Raw genomic sequence first — 24,072 nt, forward strand, 5'->3', positions numbered from 1 at the left:
AGAGTATTTTCATATATACCATTTTTTGTGTTCAGTCTCCAGTACAAGCAACCCAATAAGATCAGGCAGGTGGATTGGTGCTGAGAGGGCTCAGGAGATGGCGTGATTGTTAGAGACTCACTATGTGTCCAGTGTGCTCGAATTTGTCATAGGTCTTCGCTGATGTCAGAGGTGTTGAGGCATAGTCTGGTGTAAGTAGGCTTAAAGCATTATGTGTCCAGCTAGCCCGAATTTTGTCCTAGGTCGTAGCTGCATTTTACTGTGAGTGAAGGGATATGTTAACTGTTTTGAAAAGACAACAAAATTGTTCCGAAATACACTGGGAAGAAACAAAAAACCACCTACCTGGGGATTTATATGGTGAACAGATGTCTGAAGAAACCCTGGTGGATCTTCGAAGAATAGGAGAAATCCCCCTGAGAACTCCTCAAAGGACCTGCAAAAGCTTGTCCTTCGTGAAACTCTGAGGGAAACCCTCGTGGGGGATAAAACCCTGGAAGAGCTGCTGGTGGGCGTTGTCTTCCTGTGGAGACCCGGTGAGAGCTGGTCTGGGTATTCTTTCTGGCTGTTTTAGACGAGAGGCCTTTGAAACTGAGCTAAATATAGTGGGTAAAAATGAACACAGTTATTCCTGAAAGTAAGGAAAGGAGAAATTCCTATAGAGGGTTCTGAGAGCTTACCATGTGCTAAACATGAAGAGAGCGGAGAGGTAAGGAATCTCCGTCGTGTTGCAAAAGTAAGAGGGCACTATGATGAGGGAAAGAAAAGACCCGTAAGATTTAGGGTGGATGTATCTAGTTATATAAGAGTAGGATGAACTAGGAGAAAGCCTACCCTTTTACTTCCAAGTCCTTTTGAGCCAGCCTGAGTGGATGAGGAAAATCTGGAGGTTCCCAACAAGGTATTGCTATAAAGGAAGGGTGAGGAGTTAGAAACAGAAGTCCGATAGCCGGGAGTGATTGAAGAAGTAAGATGAAAAGTAGATTAGTACCTAGAGACTCCCTGGAGGGAGGTATGGAGGAGATCCCGGGTCTAAGCGTGCTTAGAAGTAGAATCGATCCCGGAAATGCCGGAAATGAAAATGAAAGGTTCCGTAAAGCCTTCTGAAATAAAAGGGAGGAATGGAGAACAAGAAGGTGAGTAAAGTAGACAAAAAATGGTTGAGAGGAAAGGTCTTCGTAATCCTAGTGAGGCAAACTTACGAAGCGTGTGCCGGCTCCTGAGAGAGTAGAAACGCATCTTCCTTCTGTTGTTGCTGGATTATAAGGGAGTGAACAGGAAGTGATGGTGGAAGGTTGCAAGGCTTCCTGGGAATTAACAACTAGCCTGCATTGTACGCTAGCAATGGTAACCGCTGTGGCGCCCATCTTGGAATCAGTCTCAACTAGACTGTGGAGTAGACTATTTCCTAGTGCAGAAGTGGCGGCCATGTTGGAAATAGGTCGGAAGGCGAAATGCACATTAGAAACCATCACAGTATGCCCCTTTTTAGACCTGCTTCCTCCCGGTTTAGACAGGTGTTTGAGGTGAAATTTCTTAATAAGGCGGGGAGCATGAATCTCAGTCTCAGGTTCCCATGTGCGGTCGGCAGGAGAATACCCCTTCCAGTCCACAAGATACTGTAACCGACCCCGATGGTACCGAGAGTCACAAATTTCTTTGACTTCGTATTCTGGTCCGGTTTCACACATCTCTGGGGGAGGACGAACCGAGACCACAGGGTGAAAAATACTTCGATTGTCTGGTTTCAATTGTGATATGTGAAAAATAGGATGAATCCGGGACCAGGAAGTCGGGAGCCGGAGTTTAAAAGCTGCGGTACCAATCGTTGAAATAACCTGAAAAGGTCCAAAAAATCGAGGAGAAAGCTTAGATGGTACTAAATGGCGAGGGAGAAATCTAGAGGATAGCCAAACCCAGTCCCCTTTCTTGATCACTGGTGCTGGGGTTCTGTGGCGATCTGCAAAATGTTTCCTTTTGACTTGTGAATTTTGTAATGCGGTCAAGGCGGAGCTATGTCCGTGACGTATCTGGAGCATTAGAGAGTCCACATCTGGAAATCTGGTTTCGGATCTTTTCATTATCGGGAAAGAAGTGGGATTGAATCCATATGTACAATGAAAAGGAGTTGTGTTAATGGCAGAATGGTATGAGTTATTGTATGTGAATTCGGCCATGGGCAGGAGTTCCTTCCAGTTATCTTGGGCTGCAGAAACATAGCTCCGGAGATATCCTTCCAATGTTTGATTGAGTCTCTCAGTCTGGCCATTCGATTGAGGGTGATAGCCTGAACTGAGAGCCTGAGAAATACCGAGGTGTGAACAGACAAGCTTCCAATATCGTGAGGTATACTGTGAACCCCTGTCAGAGATGATAGTCTCGGGTAAACCATGTAAGGTGAAGATGTTACTGATAAAGATGCAGGCCATTCGTGCTGCCGATGGTACTCCTATCAGAGGAGTGAAGTGAGCCATTTTGGTAAGGGTATCGATGGTTACCATTATAGTGGAACAACCCCCTGAAGGTGGAAGATCAACAATAAAATCCGTTGATATTATCTGCCAAGGGTGAGAGGGTAATGGCATCTTTACCAATTCCCCAAGAGGTGCTTTTCGAGGAACCTTGGTTTGTAGGCAGACTGGGCAGGACCTAACGTATTCCTTGACATCCTTCCGGAACGTAGGCCACCAGAAAAAACGTGAGATCAATTCCAGAGTTGACAGGACTCCACGGTGTCCAGCTATCTGCGAAGAGTGACACATGTCCAAGACTTCTTTCTGGAGTGGTCGAGTGGGAATGAATGCCTTATTTCCATGAAAATAACAATTGTCTTCCTTGATCAAAGCCGTTTTATCGGTAAGTGACAGTTGGTCCTTGGTAATGTGCCTAGATTGGACCTTAAGTCGTGACAAAAATTCTGATGTGGTTTGTAAACCTGAAGCCATCAGGGGAAAGATGGGTTCTGTCTTGAAAAGTTTGTTGGGAAGGTGTTCCTTCCGTGAAAGAGCATCCGCCTTCGAATTATCCCTTCCGGGAATAAATGAGAAAGTGATCCTGTATGGAGAGAAGAAATGAGCCCAGCGAGCCTGGCGGCTATTACAGGTTTGTGCGTACTGCAGAATCCGGAGGTTGTGATGATCTGTCCTGACTTCAACAGGATGTCTGGCTCCTAAGAGTAAATGACGCCACTCCTCAAAGGCTCGCTTGATGGCTAAGAGTTCTTTTTCTACAACAGTATAGTTTAGTTCGGCAGGAGCAAGTGTCTTGGATAGATATGCTACAGGGCGTTCTTGATTAGAATCGTCTAGTTGAAGTAGAACTGCTCCTAGAGCGTACTATGAGGCATCGGTTTCAACAATGAACCTGCGGGATTGATCAGGTGTTAACAGGATAGGAGCTGAGGTAAACAATTCTTTAAGTTTATTGAATGCTTGGTCTGTGATCGGAGACCATAAAAACTTTTTTCCCTTTTTTAGTAGATTCGTCAAAGGTTGAGTAAGTCTTGAGAATTCGTGAATAAACCTTCGATAGAAATTATCATCTAAATAGACGACCATATTATGAAGTAGCAGATCTGCAAAGATGTGATCCATAAACCTTTGGAAAATAGCCGGGGCGTTGGACAATCCAAAAGGCATCACTCTGTATTGAAAATGTCCAAACGGATTTCTAAATGCTGTCTTCCATTCGTCACCCGGTTTTATTCGAATAAGATGATACGCTCCCTTGAGATCCAATTTGGTGTAAATGTTGGCCCCTTTGACTGCTTCAAGAATGTCGGGTATTAATGGCATAGGGTATTTGTCAGGAACTGTGATTTTATTCAGCCCACGGAAATCTATGCACGGGCGGAGTTCCGTAGAGTTTCTTTTGGAAACAAAAAACAAAGAGGCAGCCGCAGGTGAAGTGGATTCGGTGATCAGTCCATTCTTAAGATGGGTTCGAAGATACTCACGTAGGACCTCCTTTTCGTTTTCAGATAAGATATACATTCGCCCAAATGGTAATGGCTGGTCAGGAACCAGCTCTATAGAGCAGTCATCCCTACGGTGAGGGGGAAGTTGAGTGTATTCTGAGACAGAAAAAACTTCCTGGAATTTATGATAGCGTTCTGGAAGCCCAGATACATGGTTAAGGGAGGTTACCCACTGGTGATTCAAGGGAACTGGAGCAGAGTCAACCATCACCTTTTGCTGATTTTTGACACAATGGGTTATGCAGTATTCAGACCCCAGAAAGAAAGATCCAGCTGTCCAGTTAATGAACGGGTTGTGTTTCCTTAACCACGGTAATCCTAAAATTACTGGATGATGGGCTGCCCGAATGATATCCAATGTGAGAATCTCTTGATGACCAGAGATGTTCATCAAGATTGGATTAGTTTGATCCTTGATGGGTCCGGAAACCAAAGGGCTACCATCCACACTTTCCACTGGAATAGGTTCTACCTTAGTGGACCTGGGAATTCTGTGTGAGATGGCCCATTGATCATCAATGAAATTTCCGGCCGCTCCACTGTCCACTAGTTCCGGTATGTTCTGTAGCAGACGATCCCCGAAGGAGAAAGAGACCAAGAGTACCACCATCGGTCTGACTAGTACAGAAGGAGGAGTAAGAGGTTTGTGAGGAACCCTGTTTAGGTGTTGGTTCCCGTACCATGGTTCCCCTTACGGCCGGGAGTTGGCGTTTCCCGAACGCCGAGGTGGTGTAATTGGGCAATCTTGTACCGTGTGGTTATTTGAACCACAGTACATACAAAGACCCAAGGTCCTCCTCCGGTTTCTCTCTTCGGGAGTCAAGGGGCCTCGAGCTGTTGAACCCAATTGCATCGGTTCATCATTGGACTGAGGACGAGAAGAAGAAGGAGAGAACGTAGTTCGTGTATTCCTTCCCTTTTTTCTCTCCATTACTCTTTCCTTCATACGGTAATCTATTTGCATTACCAATGCGATGAATTCAGTTAGTGTAGAGGGGCGAGGGACCCGAGACACCTCGTCTTTGAGGTCTTCAGATAAACCTCTTCTGAAGAGTGTGACCTGAGCGTCATCTGACCAAGTGGTTTCGCTTGCCATCTGTTTGAATTTGGTTATGTAAGCCAAAATATGTAAACTTCCTTGTTTTAGGTCAAGGAGGTGTTCTTGTGACGCTACACAAATTTCTTGGCGGCCAAACATGGTACGGATGCTATTGCAAAATGCTGTATGAGAGTCTAAAATAGGGTTATTGTTTGTGACTAAAGGTGTTGCCCAAGCCAATGCTGGTCCAGTCATTTGTGAGACCAAATATCCCACACGATCTCTATCAGTATGAAAATAAGCTGCTTTAAAGGCAAATTGCACAGAGCAGGAGTCCAAGAACTCCTTAACCTTATGCGGGTTACCATCAAACTGTCCTCCTGGTAAGGGTCCTGGAGGAACGTCTGAGCAGTGTGGGATACGAGGGGCTGCAGCCTGTTGGGCCGTTTGCTGTTGGAGCTGTCTTAACGAGGCATTCTCATGCTTTAACTGCTGTACTTCAGTAGTAAGGGATTGAACAGCAGCAATCAGCTGTTGAATTTGTTGCTGCTGTTGCTGATCCATGACTTGTGATTCCTATGTTTCTACCCAGAGTACTAGGAACAAAAGATAACACGGGCGTTGCTAACTGTTAACTGTTTTGTAAAGACAACAAAATTGTTCCGAAATACACTGGGAAGAAACAAAAAACCACCTACCTGGGGATTTATATGGTGAACAGATGTCTGAAGAAACCCTGGTGTACCTTCGAAGAATAGGAGAAATCCCCCTGAGAACTCCTCAAAGGACCTGCAAAAGCTTGTCCTTCGTGAAACTCTGAGGGAAACCCTCGTAGGGGATAAAACCCTGGAAGAGCTGCTGGTGGGCGTTGTCTTCTTGTGGAGACCCGGTGAGAGCTGGTCTGGGTATTCTTTCTGGCTGTTTTAGACGAGAGGCCTTTGAAACTGAGCTAAATATAGTGGGTAAAAATGAACACAGTTATTCCTGAAAGTAAGGAAAGGAGAAGTTCCTATAGAGGGTTCTGAGAGCTTACCATGTGCTAAACATGAAGAGAGCGGAGAGGTAAGGAATCTCCGTCGTGTTGCAAAAGTAAGAGGGCACTATGATGAGGGAAAGAAAAGACCCGTAAGATTTAGGGTGGATGTATCTAGTTCTATAAGAGTAGGATGAACTAGGAGAAAGCCTACCCTTTTACTTCCAAGTCCTTTTGAGCCAGCCTGAGTGGATGAGGAAAATCTGAAGGTTCCCAACAAGGTATTGCTATAAAGGAAGGGTGAGGAGTTAGAAACAGAAGTCCGATAGCCGGGAGTGATTGAAGAAGTAAGATGAAAAGTAGATTAGTACCTAGAGACTCCCTGGAGGGAGGTATGGAGGAGATTCCGGGTCTAAGCGTGCTTAGAAGTAGAATCGATCCCGGAAATGCCGGAAATTAAAATGAAAGGTTCCGTAAAGCCTTCTGAAATAAAAGGGAGGAATGGAGAACAAGAAGGTGAGTAAAGTAGACAAAAAATGGTTGAGAGGAAAAGTCTTCGTAATCCTAGTGAGGCGAACTTACGAAGCGTGTGCCGGCTCCTGAGAGAGTAGCAACGCATCTTCCTTCTGTTGTTGCTGGATTATAAGGGAGTGAACAGGAAGTGATGGTGGAAGGTTGCAAGGCTTCCTGGGAATTAACAACTAGCCTCCATTGTACGCTAGCAATGGTAACCGCTGTGGCGGCCATCTTGGAATCAGTCTCAACTAGACTGTGGAGTAGACGATTTCCTAGTGCAGAAGTAGCGGCCATGTTGGAAATAGGTCGGAAGGCGAAATGCACATTAGAAACCATCACAGGATAGCCATGCATATGACAAATGTCTGCCTAAGTGGTGCATTTATATGTACCAAGAGCACTAGTGGATCTTAACTTTAATGTCACTGTGTCATCAGACAGTCTGTGGAAAGAAGGTTCAGCTACCCGCATAGACTATTCTAGGTACCATGGGGGAGGGGCTATCCTCAAGTCTTTTTAGAGCAATGGACTGGCTGACCTAGTGGACTGGATTTTTGTAACTGAAGTTGTACTTGTTACATTGCCTCACACAGCCTGCTGCCAGCTCGCCGCACAGCAGCAAACAGATTTATTTATGATTAGAATGCACACAGTGTCAGTAGGAGAACATCATCAAAGAAAAGTTAACACTTACTAAGTGTTAACTTTGCTTTGATGATGCACCAATATCGTGAGTCAAGTGGCTGCCAGTGCCCCAGCCATCCGCTGGCTTGGCACCAGGCAGGCAGTTTCACATTCTCTTTGAGAACACCAACAATTCCTGTTGTGTGGTGTGGGCTCTACAGCAAGTTTACTTTTGCCTGCCTTGGGTGGGGGGCAGGGCAGGGTTGATCCAGGAATGACTCTTATGCCTCGCCCTTTCAGGGGAGGGTCAGGGGGCCTGTTGATATGTAGCAGGCTGGCAGTGGCAGCCAATCATGCTCAAGACACGTGGGCGTCATGCGCATTGGTGTGTTGCTGGGTGCCACACCCAGCACAATGCGCAGATATTCGAATTGAAGTGTTGATGGCAGAGGAGGGTTTAGGCCTCAAGCAAAGCACACCCGACAACAATGAGGGGCCTATTCAAGCTGCCTGGCCCAGCTGTAAAATGCAATGGAGAGTCTCTGGAGACAGAATTTGTGCATGTGGGTTGCACACAGTAAGTAATAAAAACATAAAAGTGAATGGGCCATAAGGGGTCAGGAGTCGGAGAAGAGGTAGTCACTCTGAACGAGAAAAGTCAAGTGAAGTGTTTGTAATTATTTGTTACTATCTCTGTTAGTCGAGAAAGGGCCAGAGCACTGCCACTCAGTCAGTGTGTGTCACGGCCGTGCAATCATCGTGTCAGCATGACTAAGAACACATGCAACTCAAACCACAAGGGGAAAAAAACAAATATGAAAAAAAAAACACATTTCCAATCAGACTAAATAGTGTCTTTTGACTGAATATCAGGTTTTCTCAAACACCTGTTGCAGGCAGGAGCATCTGTGCCATCCATGGCATATGGTGGTGGGAGCATGAGATGACTTAAACTTGATGCTGTTCCTGGAGCTGTATCCGGAGCTCGTGCGGAAGGGAGCCATGTCGTGGTCTGCATGGGTCATTGCTTGCAACACCTGTCTCAGTGTGGGCTAGACAGTGGTGGAGGGCCGGCCTTTGTAGTAGTCCTAGTCATTACAATAGTGCACCATGAGAGAGGGGAACAGTGAATCCTAAAAACAACCCGTTTGTGTGTACATAAATGTGCCCGTGCAGGATTGCCAATTTGAATGAATGCCAGAACAACACGCTTAAAGTAGTGTGGACTCGGCCCACATGGAAGAGCTTCCCTGGACAGACCGGGTGCAGGGAAAGGTGAAACGTCCTGTCCTGATGGCGCATGCAGTGCCTAGGTATCCTGGTTGATGTGAAGTTTTTGGAAATAGTGTCATTGTGCAGTCTTTCATTCTACTAATTGAAGCGTCGACCTGCTCCAAATTCCCATTTCTCTTTTACCTTTATCTTCCTGTCTCCACCTTCCATATCCCATCAGGCCTGGCCCCAAGTATTCAACTGAATCAGATTTCTCATAATGTGGGCCAAGGGGGTGTTAGGAACCTGGCTGTCCATGTTGCTGTCTGTGCATAAGGCGTTTAGGGTGCAGCTCAGTTGGTTTGTTGGAGGCAGCCCCACCGATGCTCGCTAGTGGATACTGGGTTTCTTGGTGCAAGTCTGAGACAGTCTGCGCTTGTCTATCCATTTTAAGATAGTCCGGGCCGGGCCCAGGCCCTCACTACTTTGGGCTGCTACTTGGTGGGAGGGCTCCACAAATGGAGGTGGTCCAACTACAGTTTAGGCAAATCAGGCGGACTGGTTCTGAAGTGGTTATCTGCTGCAGCAAAGTCAAGAGATGTTCACGCCGCTATCAAAGGTGCTACGCTCCTGTCAGTGCTGCTTTGTGTTAAAGGCATGTGAATGTGATGGTAATTTGTGGTGAAAACACTACAGTGCTGCCCAGTGGTAAAGGCATTTGATGCTACTCAGCGTGCCAGTGTTAAAAAAGCACAGTGAAGGTGATTAATTGTAAAGGTTTAAATTGTGTGAGCCTGGGAGGGAGTGGTGACGATACAGTATTTAGGTGGCTCCAGTGTCACAATAAATATGTACAGGCAGCTCTATGTTTCGACCTGGGCTGCCCTAGGTCTATGTTGTCGTACCGGCTGGCTCCTTCATGCTTTTAGATTGTATGTATGTATGTCACACTTATCAATTCATGATCAAGCCTCTCTGAAAGCTGTCTAAGACTGAAAACGAACTGCATCCGCGCCATATGTCTCTTTTGAACCCATGAGCGAAAGCGCTTACCTTCTTAAAATGTATGAAATTCGACGTGGACAAACCTCTACAGGCCAGGACAAAGCTTCATGATTTTAGTTTACAGAAATGGAAATTTCCCTTAAACTGTAGTAATTATGGCTGCATATATGTGTATTTTGTGCATACCCGTTGACTAGGAGTGTCCAATGCACAATGCTTCTTGTGAGAGCGGACTTCCTAAGTTCCAGTGTACAATTATAGGACACAGACAGTCAATTGTACTTCTGCATTAGGTATAAAGTGTGGCAAGCACAAGTGTGCACTATAACTTTTCATAATGTGGTCCTTTTGTCAGTCCAAATTCTTGGCTTTGGAGCCTAGTGTTTGACCTTGCTTCCAAACTTTGCGGCATACGGCCGTCGCATTCTGTAAACCCTAGGATTGTATTTCAGAATGTACTATATATCCAGAATATGGGGATTAAGCAATCAACAAAACTAATTAAATTAAAAAAAACTATTTCCCAGAATACCTTGCACACAGCATCCTCCTTACCTTTGCAGGTCAAGGGTGGGTGAAATAAAAAGAACATTTGTGCTGGTAGATGGTTGCATTTGCTGACACTGAGGCGTATGATCATTATTCTCTCTTGAAAGCTCAGTTTTGTTTATTTCAACGTTAGTCATGGTCTCTGACAATTAAACGCTGGCCCTTATTCCAAACAGCCTGCCTTAATATATATTGGGTGTATGGTTGAATGGGCAGATCCTACCTTTTATTGTGCCTGTGCGTAGCTTAACCCCAATACACACAATTATATGAAACAATGTTTTCTCTTTGCTTCCCTGTGCATTGGGAGTTTTTTTACAGGTCTCTCAGTAAGAGACCTCTCAGAGGCTGTGTATGGTTCGGATTCAGTGGCTGCATTGAGGACTCTTTCTGAAGTTGCATCAATGCCTGTTTTCTTGGGCCATGTGTGTGCCTGGGAGGGAGCTAGAGGGACATACGGTTTATTGCACCATGTTTCCTTTGATTATGTGTTTTCTGGTGTACGGCATGTTTGTTCAGGGTTTTGAACAGAAAACAGGAAGTTGTGGAAAGTGAGAGCTTCTCACTTCACTAAAGTCTAAATACAGCGATCTAAGGCCAGGTTATTGCTAGTGCCAGTTCTGCAGTACGCTGTGTCATACTGGTATGAGCATCACATGGTTCGTTGAGAACAGGTTTTCCTAATTTTCCAGCCAGCAATAGCACCTCTGTAGTTTAGGTGCATTACCCCGATTTAACGAAGGGTGGTTCTCACACTGTAGGATTCGGGAGGTGGTAACCATAGTGTGGCATTGCTTTTGAATGGGGATTGTGTGAGTGGCATGAGGTGTGTGGTGGCACCATGGTTGTAGTGAATTGCGGCATTGTTAACTCGCAGCTGAAACTGCATGCTTGCGGACATCGCCCTTTCCTGGCACCTTACCTGCAGGACTAGACAACACATGCAAGCATTGTAAATCCTGGCCCCTAATCCTGTGAGAGATCTATACCTAGATAGACCCAGATGTGGGGTTCATGCATGCTTAGATTAAATGCTTCTGTCTCAACATGGATTTATCACACTCTCATGATGTCTCAACTAAGGACTTGGTCATGCAGCTGCCCTTTGGTATCAGCTGTGATTCAACAATGCTGCAGAGCCCATCATTGCACTCAACTCGAGTGCACCCTATCCTGTTGATGCATGCACAATAATTTATTTTGAATTGCTATTTTCCAATATAACAATGGCGTAGGAATTACAGAGAGTGAGGAAGGAAAGAAATAAGGAGGAATGATAGAAGAGACAAAAAAGGAGGGTAGAAGGATGGGGGAAATTTAAGAAAAAAGATGGTAGGGAGACAGGAAGGAAACAATGTGAGAGAGGAAGGAAAGGAGGAGAGGAAAGATGCCATGACGAAAGGGGAGAGAATGGAAGGGGAAGCAAGAAAAAAGGAAGGAACAAAAGAAAAAAGAAAGAATAAAATCAAGAGGAATGAAGGAAGGGAGGTATAAGGGAGTGATGGATGATGGGAGGGAAAAGGGAAGGAACTGCTTGCTCCTCCTAGCTTACTCCAGTAATATAGCCCAGTAGGTTGAGTGCTCGCTGGCACTGCTGCGATCTATGCATGATCTGCAGGTAGCATGTTCAAATCCTGGCAAGGCCAACTCAGCCTTTCATTAATCAGAGGTTGATAAGTGAGTACCAACTTCTTCGGTTGGGAATGATTGTATGTAAATATTTGCTATGTACAGTGCTTTGGCAAACGCACTAGTGATAACAAGTCATTATCAAATGCTGGGGCCATGGAAAAGGAATGTTATCACTCGTTTTCTGAAGTGTTTACACAAAACATTACATGCAACAAACACCATTAGCCTTCCATAGGTAGCATTTTCTGTAAAGTTGTGAATTGACAAGATTCACGGATGAGGGTTTGCGGGCCACTTTTTTTTAGGTGAGGGCCACTTTCTTTGAGGTGTCCGGGCCCATTTCTTGTCCCGGTCCGACCCTGCACTGGTCTGCATGAAAGTAACTCTGGGTGTTTCTGTGTTAATTCATAGCTCAGATTGTTTGGTGCTCCTTATAAACCGCCTTAATGTCATGTTATGAGGCCCTTTACTGCTAAAGCTCATCTAACACAAACTGCACACATGCGTGGGATTGAAGCCTGCCATGTGTTGCTCCTTTTTTCAAATAACTTATATATTGTACTTTTCAAAAGAAATAAAGAAAAACTTGTACTTAAATGCAATAATTTAACGAGAAGTTTCGTTTTTCTATTTCCAGCTATATAACAAAAGCGTAAGTAAAATAATGAGTGCAGCAGGAATGTTTACAATATTTTTAAAATACAGTAACTTTTAAATATCACACCTCATTGAATCTTCCAACATAATGGAGCATAGAAATTGCATCTTTAAAAAAGTAATTGGAACGAACTCCAATATAATAATACCTGGTTTTCATGTAATTCCCCGTACCCAATCCCTCCTGCTTGTAGGTACTATGGTCATTTACCAATTTAATGGTAATCAGTTTATCGGTTGCAGATGAATGCATGGATGCTGCCATTCGAACCTTGGCCCTACAAGCTGAAATAAGGTGCCTGGGGCAAGCACTTAACTTGCTGAGCTAACATACTAGCTCAACACAAACGTATAAATGCAAATGTACAAAAATGGACATCTGTACAATATCTGTTGATGTGTAATCATCGGTCAATAAATTGCCTGAGCTCCTGGCCAGAAACTTTAAGTGTATATAAGATTGCAATACATATTTTTTAATATTAAATTCTAAAGCCCTAGTTATACCTTCAGCAAAGAGGTCTATTACCAACGCTAATGTGGGGACCCAGGGCTAGCCTTTTGGTTGCAGCCCCTTAGCTTCTATCCGGGGATACAGCCAAATGTCCCGGGGTTATAACCCCCACACCCCCTTACCACTCAGCGACGCCTCTGGCTGTCATTAGCAGCTGTGACTTACAAGACAGTTAGGCCAGGTGTTAAAGTTAGAGCCTGGTGCAGTGAACTGACTCTGTGTATTTAGTGAGAGAGCAGGGTTTGCTCATCACAAGCCAAGCCAAGCTGAAGAAACACAACACTGATCTGTGCTTGGTAACATGCGGCAGGCAGCTCTGCATATGTGATGAGCACAGAGCAACTCTCAGGCTCCAGATATAGATGAGCAGTCCTTCTTGCAAAGTCATGCAGCAAAGATGAATTTCAAAATTGCATCCAAGCTTCCAAGCTTCAAGAATTCTCAGACTGCATTGCGAGCGGCGCGGTAGTTTGCAATTGTACACACCTGAAGTCAAAAGCTTAAGTCAACCCTAGGGGGCTGGGAAACCCAGGGAACCACAGGAGCTTCCAGTTATGTGTGAGCAGTCGTAAAAGGGAGAGACCAGGAAGGAAAAGGTACCATTTTGGAGTCGTAGAGAGGGTGTTTGGAGAAGGAGTATATTTGGCGGAGAGACAGAGTAAGAAACTGGAGTGAGATGCAGGGAGAGTGGAAGGGGGATGGTGAAAGGAGTGGAGAGAAAAAGAGGAACATCAATAAGTTAATTGAGGAGGTTGAAAGGGTTGAAAAGGAGGAGAGGAGGAACATCTGTAAGAGGATGGAGGAAGGAGAAGTGAATGGAAAGGGGAACATCAGTAAAAGTAAGGATGAGAGATAAAGTAGGATGATTGGGGGAATGTTGTGAAGGGAGAGGAGCATAGACCAGAGGAGGAGTTTGTTGAATTCAGAGAGTCAGACTTTTAGAAGATTTAAGAGGTAGATGGTGGTAAGAAAAGAGAGCTGAACCCCGAGTCTGAAGCTGGAGGGCCATGGAGGTGTGGAGCAATGAGCATGGGACAAAGTGTCAAGGAGGTGCAGGAGAATCAAAAGGATACTGACGAGAGTTGAGAGGCGAACAGGAGAGGTTCCCTTGGTTAGGAAAATATGGTGAGGCATCCAGAAAGAAAGTGAGAATGAGCTTGTGAGTAGTAGAGCTAGGACCGTGAGACGGTGCTGAGACACCAGGAGAACAACCCATGGAAACAATGAGGTGTCTGTATGGTTGAGACTGTGAGCCTTTGTAAGACATGGCACTGTCTTGACCTTGGGCACTGCTACAAATTCAGACTTGAGAGCAAGGGAGGAAGGTTGTCTCCCCAATCAAGCAAGCCTTGAAGAAGCAGCCTAGCGAGCAGGAGGATCAAGAAGGAAGTGTGGGGACACTTCTACCCCTAGACTGTGAGTCACCAAGAGAGATCTAGTGAATCCATATGGTATTTCAGTGGCATTTTCAGAATTGAAGAAAAACATGTCAAACCGTATTTGGTGTTTTAACTTTCACTTTCCTTTGCTCAACTATGTAACTGTCCGCAAAAAAGCTTTGATGACTGCATTTCTGCATTTTGTAGAGCCCACTTGGCTTTGTGTCATGTGCTAGCTGGCAATAGCCCTGCCAATGGTGAGAGTACCTGAGTTTGGTTGTAAGTGATATGAGTACCACTGGATGTATATTGTAATAACTCTCCTGGGTGTGCGAATATGTGCCTTTTGTTGCAAATCTGTGAGGTGGTGTCAGCACCTGGGCTTTTGAAGTCCATACCTATTATATGACACCAATATCCACCATATATGACAACCAGAGCATATATTGCTAAATTACTGGTTAATATCTATAAACCCTAGTTATGTGATAGCAGTATCTGGCAAATAAGCCGGTGTTAGGATCCAAGCAAGGAAGTAACAGGATTCAACAGGAAGAAGGGCGAAGGTCACAGAATCAGTGGAAGGTTTGGTCTAGTTGGAAATGGGTAAGGATTTAGGCAGCCAAGAACATCACTAGTTAGTTAGCCTTTTTAGTAAACATAGCACGATTTCAAGATAGCCCCGGGGAATGTCCAGATAGAATACATTAACAGTAGTACTAAACACTTTGGGGTGAGAACTGCTTTAAAAAAGGCAGCACAGTCAAGAGAAGATTGCTTGACAATGTGTTATGGTAGCTCATCTTCGTTTGCAGTATCAAGGGTTTTGTCAATGCCTTGATGCTGTTGTATACCCTCACCAGAGGATTGTAGGTTTTGCCTGTTGGCTTCTCTCTCCACCCGAATCGCTGTGAATCTTTCGCTTGATCTATGTGCGTACCCCCCGCCCTCCTTCCACTCTCTCTTTCCCAGCTGCTTCTAGCAAAGCCTCTGCTGGCCAGCTCTCGCTACATTCCTGCCGATAACTGGCAGCCTTTGCATGTCCCATTGGTTGACGACTGCCTGCGATTCTTGTTGCTTCCTACCATTGAACCTATGATTAAAGGACAGATTTTTCCCTTGGGTTTTTTCTTGGCACCTAAACTTTCAAAAATTCAGAGTCTGTGGGGAGCTGGTGGGTGTCATCTGGACAATGTGGTTTCATGCCCTCTCCCTAGTAGGTCAAGCTACTGCACGCTGGAAAACACACATGAACAAAGTGGGAGAGACCATAGATATTAATCTCTGTGCATTTACTCTTAATAAGGAGTTCTGTGAAGAGTCAGTGCCTCCACTACCTTTGCTTTCTTTCCTGTGTTCTCCTGGGAATTGGGACGCTGGGTTTGCATTGTATTGTGGGCTACAGGATCCAGGGAGATGGAAGCACTTGGCATCTGAGGATCGGAGAATACAGCTGGAATGTGACGGCTTGGCAAGAACCAAAAAATGTACGCGGATGGCAATCACTTGGTAGGGATAACATGGGGGAATTCGGAAAATCAGACAGAATTCAAAACAGCCAGAACTAAGCAAGGGATGCCCTTATATAGAATTACATTGTTATAAGTATGGTTACCCTCCAGCAACAAAGACAGCAACAGGGCACACAGGGGTATCAGGCGTTAATGCAACTCTTCCTACTCTGCAAACATGACAGGGTTTGAAGTGGTCAAATCCAGGTAACTGTTCAGGAGATCCTAGAACCTTTAATAATTTTATGGTACAGTGTCAGTTGCATTTCATGGCAAAGCCTGAGCAGTTTCATTCAGGAGAAGCATAGACCACGCTTATGTTGCCCTTACTGTGAAAGGTTGCAATATTTTGGGCATGGGCAATACCATTAATTCTGAATACAAGTCCTTGGTTACAAGACTTTGATACCTTCCTCAGCCAATGCAAGGTTATGTTTGAACAGAAATGGGTTAACCTAAATGCAAACATGGAGCTTTTAACACTAGAGCAAGGGTCAATGAACCTAGTTACTTACATTGCTCCATTTCAACAATTGCAAGCCACAGCTCAATGGACGGCCACAGCATTCTACGGCAGGATAAAAGAAGAATCAACAGACCTATTATCCTTGGTAGTCAATAATCCACTATGCTCACAGTAATAATTAGTCTGACCTTTCTGATTGATTGGCAGGCTCAAACAAGAGGTAAGTTCCCGAGTGCGACCCGAGTGCTGTTAGCTGTGTCGGCTGCCGGCATTGCTTTGAAGGACTGTCCCATTGACATGGAGAAAATACAATGCGTTTTATGAACCCACCCACCCCCCGCCCCAGTACCAGTCCAGTATTTACTTTCGGCCTGCACGCATTAAAAAATGAAGAAATCTGAAAGGTCAATGTCCCTGAGAAAATTCTTTCCTGCTGATCTTATTGGTCCTTTGGTCTTTTCGAAAGGTGCAACATTCTTTCACGCACAATAGCTCTTCTTCTCCCCCCTCACCACCAGCTATTTGCTCGATATTTAATGAAGTTGCGCCTAAGGGGGCGCCAGACGGCCTAGAGAACTTCTCACAGCTACTGTTTGGCGAGGAGGCAGAGATCATACCACTGGTAAAAATCAATTGTCCCCATTGATCAACAGATGAAACAGCTATGAACGCTGTTGAAGATCCCACCGACTCGTTTTTGGACACACCCCCAATATTTACGGGTGGTGAGATGCTAGAACTATCACAGTATCCTCTAGAAGCAGAGGAGGCGAACAACATCTTTCCTCTGCCCAAAAACCAGCAGACGCACCGGGCGTTGACGGGGACAATTTGCACGATTTAATCACTGTGATTCCTAAGCTACATGAACACCTATACAGTGAGTTAAAAATTCATACCGTCCACCTGATGGAGATATCGAAAACTCTCAAAGCTATTGATAAAACAATGGGGTTAAAAAAAATCTCCAAAGACCTTTCAGATTTCTTCATTTTTGAATGCGTGCAGGCTGAAACTAAATACTGGACCGATACTGGGGGTGCGGGGCTTCCATAAAATGCCTTGTATCTTCTCCATGTCAATAGTACAGTCCTTCAAAGCAACACTGACAGTCGACACAGCCAACAGCACTCGGGTCGCACTCCGGAACTTACCTCTTGGTTGAGCCTGCTAATCAATCGGAAAGGTCTGACTAAAAATAACATACATGAAATTATTTATATAGAAGATAACTCTGAGCCCCCACAAAAAACAATAGAGTCGGAAAAGATCACACTTGCGGCCATAGAGGCGGGGATCCTGATCTCTGATTCAGGAACAAAATATTTTTTGCTAAAAAAAAAAAGAGAACAAATAATAATAAACAGAGAACCTTACCTGAACTAAGGATTACTAAAAATACTTCAAGAAAAATCCTGCGTTCATTGGCCCAACGTGATCTATATGACTTTGAAATTGAAAATGACTCTGGGTGGCCCGACATAAATGAGACTGCGACTGAGGAGATCAGTGAGCTGCGTATTAGACCTATTGAGATAGGGGATAAAGAGGATGTTACTGAAGCAAATTGTAATAGCAATAAATATGAGGAATCATCGAAATTAGCAGATGCACTTAAAAATAAGAACACACAACAGAAAAGGGCAAATAAGGTCAATGGTCAATCGAAGTCCACGTTATATAATATCTTTAAACGGAAATGTATGAATCAACCTTCAATTAATAATTTAGAGAAGGATAGCGGGATAGTCAACAAAAGTGGAACGACAAAAGTAACGACTCTGCAGGCTTGCTCTGACTTGAGTGGTGCTATATCTAACCTACCTATCGCTGTTCATAACATTGCTGGATTAAGTCTAGGTGATTGTATTAGTCTTGTTGATGATCAACTGGAGCTCTCACTACCCCCGCCCCACCCCGGTTCGGACCGTCAAAAAGATTTTCAGTTACAGAAAAGGAAATCAGCATGCAGATTAGAAACATTATCAAACAGGACAAACTGAGGGAGAAAGAAACATTGAGGGGCTGACTGCCACATAAACATTAGAGTATATGAGGAACTGGAAAGATCCTACCAAAAAGCATACAGACCCCTTAAATAATCTCCAGTTCAGCAACATGGACATCCTAAACTCTCAAGCCACGAGTAAAGGTCCTCAGAAGAATGAGGGCTCATTGCGTTGAACTATAGTTCTTGGTGGTGAGTTAGCCCGGTCAGCCTACCGTACAATATCTGAAAAAACACAATATACATTGGTGGATCCCCTGAAGAGTCATATCTCCCGAGAGGAATAGCTGGGCCAGATAATGTTAATTATGGTGTAGGAGAGAAGGAAGTGTGACCTGTCATAACAGAATAGGTGCCCAGTATCAAGACCTCCTCAGACAGAACAATTGACCTAAGTAACCAGAGGGACACTATACACCCTGAGCAACTGAGTCTGAATTTAGACTTTATGTTTGGATATGGTGGCCCAGATTCGCTCAATCAAATGAAAATTCTAGGACTATTTAATGAGATACCAGTCTTGGATCAATAACCTCTAAAGATATTAAGCTTGTGGATTTTATCCATTCACAGCATTATGATTTTGTGAGATTGGTCACCCCTTCAAGGCTTGTCTATGAGAAGGAGAGCCCATACAAATTTGGGTATGATTCATTACCTTTTCATGAATTACAGCACTATGAAGATAGTATGATAAACTATGGAAAGCATCTAGGTGATACATATGAGACAGCTACGATTAAAGATAATACATTTATTCCAGAGGATATGAATTGGTGCTGGTTAGCATTAACCCTGAAGGATTCGATACTCCAATTAAAAGATCTAAAACAACAACTTTAGCTCTGATGACTCTCTCACATTTATATCCTGGAATATTCAGGACTCTGCCTGTTTCTCCACGAATAAGAGACTATGCAATCTTCTGGGCTCTTTTAATATTATCTTTTTGCAGGAAACATGGAATGCTGGCGCCCCCGATTTCAGATGGTTATGAATGTTCAAGCTTAGCGGCAGTCCAGTGCACTAGGGGGAGGCCTGTGGGGGGCCTCACCATAGCAACCAAACATGGTATGGGATTCCAAAAATTGGCTGAATGGAGGATTACAAGATGTATTCTATCAGTATCACTTGATGCAGATTCTTTTGTATGTACTGGACCTTTGCTGCTAATCAACATTTACTGGAATCCCAGCAATTATTTAGACAAAACTCTCTCACGCCTCAATACTAATGTGAAAGAATGGTTGGCATTATATCCCGGAGGTAAAACATCTTTGCAGGGTATTTTAATGCAGATTGTAATACCAAGGCTGTGACTAACATTGATTTGATCATGTGTGATGATGGATTGCAGAAAGTTATGGCTCCCTCGATGAGAGCTAATAAGACCAAAATGCTACATGGAGCCAAATGATGTAAGACACTTGAAAATGGGGTTTATGTAAAATAGGGGGTGGGAGCCTACCTGGTCGGCCAGGGGCACTTCCTCAACTGTTGACTACACATTTGTGAGTGAAATGCTGGTGGACAGGATTAGTAACTTTAATGTACAATTGAATGATGATAGTGACCACGCAATACTGAGTTTGACTTTCACATGGAAGAAGTTAGGGACTACAGAACATGTAGCAAATTTGTGTCTAGATATTAATACTAGGGGTAACCACTTGGAACAAGTCTAATAATGATAAATTCAATATCTTAATGTTATGTGATTATGGATACTACACTCTGGAAATATAAAGTAAATTCTTTATAAGTCACATTCAAGAGCATCTGAAATGTATGATGTCAAAATTACTGTCTAGTAGTAAGAGACTGGCCTCGGATAGAAAGTGAAGTTCCCATAGACACAAGTCAGATCCTAAAGGTACAAGAAAAATAGAGGGAGACCCGTAAAAAAAATATGTGATATAAAGAAAGTTCAACAGGATGGGGTAATGGCTCAGATAATGATACGTAAATTGAAACAAAAACAAACAAATTGGGTAATATCGTATCACCATCAGTTGTATCAAAACTATGGGAAGGCTATGATGGTTGCTCTAAGCGAGAAGTCCTCCCTAAGTTTCTGGTCTCTGATAAACCAGCTAGAAAACAGACATTGTATGACATTTTCGAATCCCATAATCACTTTACGGACATTTACTGCAAAGTATCTGAAGTATGTCACTTGCAAGAGATTATAGATCAATGATGGAACCTCAATCTTACTGTTGAAAAAATTGGGAGTCTAATATCAAAAGCTAGTCCATCTAGAGCAAGGGGTGCTAACGAACTGTCTAATGCCCTGTTAACGGAATGTGTAGTCCTGTGGTCCAAAGTATTCTATGTTCTATTTTCTGACACTGTGGCATCCCTAAACACGCCGGATAGTTAGAAACCTTCATATGTAATTCCAATCTACAAAAAAGTATCAGGAAGCAATCCTGTGAACTATAGACCAATAGCAATCATGGATGCCGACTGTAAGATGTCTGTATCCGTAATATTGGAACATATTGAAGTCTGGTATATGGAGAATAATATTGTGGATCTTCATCAAATTCGATTTAGGTGGGGGTGGGGACTGATAGTTGGGGAGTTCTGATTTGTGTAGCATGCAGAGTGTGGCATGGGAATCTAAACTCACCTCCAGTGTCCGTGGCTGCCATGGATTTATCCTTGGCTTTCGATTGTGTGGACTGTCAGAGGCTTTGGGTCAAACTGGATCAGTTAGGCATGCCAAGGGGCCTAATCAGTATTTTGATACATTTAAATGCTGAATCTCAAATACAGATTAGGCTCAACTCGGAAGGCCTCCTTACTAGGCAAGATTGCATCTTTGATCCACGCTATTTAATCTTTATGAGGCAGATGTGAGGAGCTACTTTCAGAAAGCCTCCTTTGTTGCTCCTAAAATTTGCTGGGAATAATTGCATGGATTGCCTATGCAGATGACTTTTTTAATCGATCATACCCCTGTAGGTCTGCAAAGACTATTGAATGCATTTGATCTATGCATTTTAACAAATAAGTTAAAAATAAATCCAGCTAAAACTGTCATTCCCAAGATGTGCAATTCTAGGCCTCCCAAAAAAGGATAAAACCAAATGGTTCCTTGGGCCAATGCAACTTGAAACAAATTAAAACATGCAGTATTTGGGTTATCCCATCATTGTATATGCCATGAAATCCTTTTACAAGAACTATTTGAATGAAAAGGCGACTAAACTCACAATTCAGCTGAGATATGTGGCCACAAATATGCCAAGTTCTCGCTTCTCCCAGCAGTCAGGTACTATACTAATAAGATTCTGCCCTACTGTGCTATGGTGTAGAGCTATTTCCTTCATGGATCCTGTGTGAGCTGGAGTATTATGAGGTCTTGATATGGTGATCATTCATGTACCATATACCTAAGTGTGTGCCGTTTGCAGTTCTGCGCTATGAACGTGGTCTGCAATCCATACAAAGTATAGTTGTGTGGAAGCGATTGAACCTGATACAGAAATTATATGATAACTTGGATAGTTGTATTTACCATCTAATGAGCAGGCAAACTTAAAAGGGGCTTATTTATGATTTACATGATGAGAGTGAGCAGGCTCTGAATATAGCGGGTGTCTCACTACAATTACTCCTTGTAAACCCTGTAAAGGTGAAAATAAAATTCAAATTAAGAGACTGGGCAAATACTGTGGGGAAAGTCCTAAGTACAAGTCTATACACCCAGACGGTCTCTAGTCATAAGGAACCTGGTATGATGGAACCATATTTACAGTGTTTTCCTAACAAAAGCCTAAGAAATTAATTTATGCGCTTTAGGTTCAATGTACTTTTAACAAATGAGATTTAAAATATAAGAGGAATGTCTGGGGACAATAAAGCTTGCTGTAGATATTGTCAAAATACTGTTGAAGTAGAAACACTGCCCCATTTGTTGTTTTTTTGCCCAACATTGAGAGTGTAAAGAATAGAGTATTTCAGCAAATATTTTCCAGACACCAATCAGGTCTTCGTGGATCTAACTAACTAACTAAAGAAGTTCTTACATTGCGCAAACACACTCGAAGGTCTCAGGGTGCTCACATGACAAAGAAAAAGACAAAACACAGAGAAGGTTGCAGGAGCAACTACAAGAGGCTGGATGTGAGGGTCATTGTGCAGTTTCAGGATCGTTGATTCAGCTAGGCATCAATAAGGAATGTTTCGAGACGTTTCTTGCACTGCTGAATGGTGGCCCATTACTTGACATCTAAAGGAAGTGAGTTCCAGACAGAGCCCAAGCATTAAAGTTTGCCCTTCCAAACGTTTTCATAGTAGCATATTGTTGAACCAGGAGCATTTAGTTATTTGAGCGCAAAATCCTTTGCGAAGTAGCCTAATATCAAGACATAGCCATTGAAATGTATAGGTTGCTCTATCGAGAGCCAATGTAGCATCCTTCGATATTCCGAAAATGTGGGTTTGATGACTTAGACCACAGATGGCTTAGACTGTGCAATTTTGGAGCACTCGAAGTCTCCTGGTGTTAATTTAAGATGTTCCAAGAAGAAGACTATTACAGTAGCCTAACTTCATATTGACTTTAGCCGCTGCAATCAGCGCTCTATTTGGTTCAGACTGATAAGGGCGGATTTGCCACAGTAGATGAATGAAGTATGAACATGATGATTTTAGATAGGATACATGTTTTTGGAAGGAAAAGTGGGAATCAAAGTAAACACCCAGTGTCTTTACTGAGTCAGACACTGGGATCGAGTTTCCATTAATTACAAATGCTTTGTATCGTGTGTCTAGATTGTTTCATCTGTAAGGTGTGCCCACGATAAGCAATTCTGTCTTTTTGTCATTAAGAGCCAGAGAATTTAAGGCCATCCTTTTTTGGATTGCCCCAAACACCCTGTTAATGTTAGCCAAATCCTCCTTGTAGATCCCAGATAGCTTGAAAACTATCTAGGTATCATTGGCATAGTTCGCAAATTTTACACCAAGGGATTGCAGGAGATCACACAAGCATTTAACATATATGTTAAATAAAAATGGGACAGACATGATGCCTGAGGGACACCACAAGGTACTGATATTTTCTGTGATTGTGATGATCCCTTGGCTACACATGCTATTCTGGGGCCAAGGAAGGATTTTAGCCAGGTTACTACCATAGGGGAACATCTACCTACATTTTCTAGTTTATCCGCAAATAGGTCATGATCGACCAGATCAAATGCTGAAGGTAAGCCCAGCAAAAGCAGTAGAGCAATATTTCCGTTCTCAATTATCTCTGTGATGTGTGTCTTCAAGTCGAACAGGGCTGTTTCTGTCCCATGATTAACTCAAAAACCTGATTGTTCCTTTGCCAGGATATTATGCGTCTCTACAAAGGCTTGGAATTGAGAGTACACAACTCCTTTTGCCAGGATTTTATGCGTCTCTACAAAGGCTTGGAATTGAGGATATGCAACCTTGTCAATAAGTTTTAAAAATAAAAGGCACATTTGTTATGGGGCAGTCGTTTTCAGGAACCAGTGGATCAAGGTTATCCTTTTTTAATAACGGTGTGATCCAGGCTTCTGTAATGGCTACAGGCACATGGGCCTCCGAAAAGGAGTGATTAATAAGCTCTACGATTCAGGGAGTTAGTGTGAGTGCAAACTCCTTAAATAGTGTGGAGGGAAAGATGTCACCCTTAAAGGATGTTGGCTTCAACTTCTCTTTGACTTGTAGCACATCTTGTTTATAGATTCACAAAAGGAGAAAAGATTTGTGTTTTGAGGAGAATAGTCCAGACTTATGATATCTATTTCATCTTCAAAGAGCTGTGTCTCGATCTGTTTCTTGATACCTACTTGGTGCTGCAGGGCCTTTTGACAGAAACTGTTCAAAATTCTCTGACACCATTTGTCATCTATAATGAGTGAAGGCTCTATAGTTGGACCTTTAAGTTCCTGGAGAACAGAGAAGAGTTATTTGGCTTTCGTGGAGCCCTCTCTAACCTAGAATTGAGTGTATGACACTTTGCTTTA

Source organism: Ambystoma mexicanum, chromosome 2q (genome assembly GCF_040938575.1).
Source record: "Ambystoma mexicanum isolate Mex_15411 chromosome 2q, UKY_AmexF1_1, whole genome shotgun sequence".
NCBI classification, from domain to species: domain Eukaryota; kingdom Metazoa; phylum Chordata; class Amphibia; order Caudata; family Ambystomatidae; genus Ambystoma; species Ambystoma mexicanum.